At 29.1% G+C, this 3,814-nt stretch overlaps 1 non-coding gene across 1 annotated transcript; it reads left to right on the plus strand.

Moving 5' to 3' along the window:
- LOC149514673 (small nucleolar RNA R71) lies at window positions 1–107 on the plus strand. Its single transcript, XR_016328390.1, has one exon. It is a non-coding gene; the product is annotated as a small nucleolar RNA R71 (small nucleolar RNA).
- The last annotated feature ends 3,707 nt before the right edge of the window (window positions 108–3,814 follow it).

A 3,814-nucleotide genomic window follows, 5' to 3' on the forward strand; every position in this document is an offset into this window, starting at 1 on the left:
AGTCTATCATATGAGCATTTTTTTAGCAGCTCTTTGAATCTCTCTCATTCATCATATAAAGTGTCACTATTAGCTTGCAGAAAATAGGTGATCTCATTCCTTAGCTTGGTAATATTTACAGGTGGGAAAAAGTTTGCTAAGAACTTTTGAACCAAATCATCCTTAGTTATGATTGTACCATACGGTAAAGAAGACAAATAACTTTTGACCTTATCCCTGAGAGAAAAAGGAAATAATCTTAGTCTAATAGCTTTATCAGAAACACCACTATAGCAAAAAGTGCCACATAATTCAAGAAAGTTAGAAAAATAGAGATTTGGATCATCGATTGGTAATCTTCCAAACTGTGTAGTAGTTTGGACCATTTGTATGATTGAAAACTTGATTTCAAAATTGTTGGCTTGAATAGCTAGCCTTCTAATGGATGGTTGAGAACCATATGAATTAGGAACTATATAGTTTTTTAATGTTTTTTACGCTTCATTGTTTACATTAGGGAATTGGTGCAAGTGGTGTTGATTGCTTTTTTCTTCTTTTTCTAAAATTTTTCTTAATTTCTTGATCAACATGAGCTAAGTTAACACTTTTGGATTTGCACATGCAAACAAGAAAAGATCAAAGAAAAAAAAAGTAAATAGACAAAAGAAAAAAGTTTAGATTATAAGAGTTTAGGAATTTTTTATTGATATTGTAAACACAATTATAATCCTCAACAACAACACCAAAAACTTGATTGGTACTTTTTGTATAAAGCCTATAAGTGCACAGATTAAGTAATAAAGTGGAGTGTTCCAATATGCTCTCTTTAGAGATTATAGAATAAAATGTCGAGTTACTCACATGTATCAAGGTGAAACCTTAATGACTTATATCTAAACAAATGAAAATTGAAGGTTTAGGTTTACAGGGATTAAGTAAAGATTAAAAGTAATGTGTATATAAGGTTCTTAACTTTACCAACTATCATTTGAAAAGTAAAAGACTAATGCCAAAAGTTAGATCTAATAAAACAAAGATTAAAAGATTGTAAAGTAAAGAAAAGCAGTTGCTAAATGCTTGAAATAACTTAAAGAAAAGATTGCATGAAAAAATTTTAAAAACAACAAAATAATGTTAGAATTTTTCGTAAGTAGGTTACTATTAATTGGTGATTTTAATTTAATAAAATTAGCTAATGGATTTAGTCCTAATACGAGACAAGTATGACAGCCCAATTAATTTTATATGATCACCTAAGTGTGGGCTTTTGCACACTTACTAGGTCGATGTGGTTTAGTGATTATATAGGCCTTTGGCCCAGTAAACCTTTAATAGAAAGGTTACCAAGGTTATTTAAAAAACATGCAAGGTCCCTTCTTTGCTTCTTATATTCAGTAATTGCTTATTGAGAAACCACTATGATAGAGAGAAGAGCAAATAGAAAGATCATAGCCATTTCAGGATAGTTTCGCTTTTGCAATTTCACGATGCTACCCAAACAAGTATGCCTGTGATCTTTGATACATGTACAGTGTTCTAATTTTCACATAATGATCTTGGTTTTATGCTTTCATATGGTATCAGAGCCTGATTGTATGGAATTAGGACCTTAATTTCATGATAATTCAATTAATTTATAGATTAATTACTTGTTTTGGTGAATTTGTTGTTGCCAAAATTTTTAAATTTCAATCATTATTATGTAAAATTGATTGAGAGCTTTTATCTCTTTGAAAGAGGATTAAACCATAGAATGATTATTTTATAATTCCTTGTATAGAAGGAGAAATCAAGATTCAAAGTTTTTTGTTACAATTTTGGTAAAAATTCTTGTTTTGATTAAATCATCAATATTTATGTGTTTGATTTGAAATTGATCCATGTTTGATGTTCCTAATATGTTATAAAAGTGAATCGAAGTGTTTAATTTCATAATATGTTGTTGTAAGATTATCAAATTTGAACAAAACAAAAATAGGTTGTTTATGGGTTTGTAAAATCCAAAATTTTCTAAAATTGATCCTATTTTTGTTGTTTTTATGTGACTTTCTTCATGGGCTTTATAGAAAACAAGTTTAATTGAATTTTAGGCACTTCAATTTGTTGAAAACACCATGAAAATGCATTGAAAATGGCCAAAAACTGTCAATAAACCTAAACAAGTCAAAAAATTTGGTCCAGTAGAGTCGAGTCAACCTAGCTAAAGGAAAAAGATCACCTCCACAATTCTTGACAAGGCCCACACACAAAGGGAAGCATGTGCAATGCATGTGCCTTTGTCCGGTGGCGATTTTTGCTTCGTTTTTTTATATTCTTGGAATTTAATTTCTAATTTTTCTAGAATTTTTTTAGTGCATGAAATATTTATTATTTAAATTTCATTTAGTTAAAAATTATTATATGTTATGCACATGATTTTGGTTGCTTTAGTTCATGATAAAATATTTTGACATGTTGAGAGTCTAATAGTAGTATGTACTCTCCATAGTTAGACTAATATATTTGTGTACTCTCGAGTTGAAATTTTTGTGCATAATTACTTAATAATTAAAAATAGTTTTAATTAAGTTCAAGACCAAAGTTTAAATGTAATAAAAATTATTTATAGGACCTAATGAGATACATCTAGATTTAATATCTCAGTTGGAATGATCCATTACATACATTAAGGTTGAGTATACAAATTAAGCATATTGGGCAATTAATAAAATTTTTCAGTTTGAAAAATTTTTTCATTAATTGATATAAGTGTTTGGCTACCAAAATGGCTCACTTATTGAAGTTAATGGAATATTATATCATTGTAAGGTTATAGGGTGGTTGTTAAATTATCTTATTCATTTAACAACCCAAAAGGGGTTTATGTGTAGGATAATTTGTTTTGGAACATAAAACAACATGATTGAAGTTGTATCGATCTAGAAAATCTATTTGCCAAAATGGAATAGGTTGTCAAAAACTAGGACATTCTCATGTTAGCTTTATGTGAAAAGTTCTTAATCATATATTGCATTCTCTGCTCAATAGGAGTTTGTTATGATATACCTGGTTCTTTCATTAATTGTTAACGAATCATGAATCACTATTATATAACTTATGATATTGCCCACTGATTGGTATTCCATTTTATCTTGAACAGTGATTTTTACTTTAATAATAATCAAGCTACTATCAAAGTACTTCATAGATCTAATTATAAGAGATTGAATGAAGATCTGAACTTTGCTTTGGTTATAGTGGGATAGCTATAGCCTTACATTTTCCAAAGTTTACTAATCTTACTAATGAAAATATTGCTAGACAAAATGAATTTTTTGCCAAATAGGAAATGGTAAATTGTATGTGTCTATATGCCATTAAGAAGCAAATCTCTGAACAGCTTTTGAATGGGTTAGATACTATTGAAATTACTAGGGATCTCTATAATATTGTTGGCAATAGATATCGAAAATCCAATAAGACTGAGGCTGGGAACCTTATGAGTGAGCTTAAAAGTATGAGATATGATAATGCAAAGGGTGTTAAAGATTTTACCATGAGAATGGTCCACATTCAAACCAAACTAACTTCTCATGAAATTATCTTCCCTGACAAATTCATTATTCACCATGCCCTTAACTCCTTACCTGATAAGTTTACCTAGATCAAAACAACCTATAATGTTGTAAATAAAGTTTAGAGTGTTAATGATCTCATCTTAAAATGTGTTTCTGAGGAAGAAAAACTTAAGAAAAAAAAAGTGAGAGTGCCTATCTTGCTACTTACTCCAAACCCGATTATCAAAGAAATTTTGAGAAACTTGGGAAATCTGTTCTTAATGCTCATAAAATAGTTC

Source organism: Durio zibethinus, chromosome 15 (assembly GCF_047325235.1).
Source record: "Durio zibethinus cultivar Kanyao isolate XHJ-2024 chromosome 15, ASM4732523v1, whole genome shotgun sequence".
In the NCBI taxonomy this organism is placed as follows: Eukaryota; Viridiplantae; Streptophyta; class Magnoliopsida; order Malvales; family Malvaceae; genus Durio; species Durio zibethinus.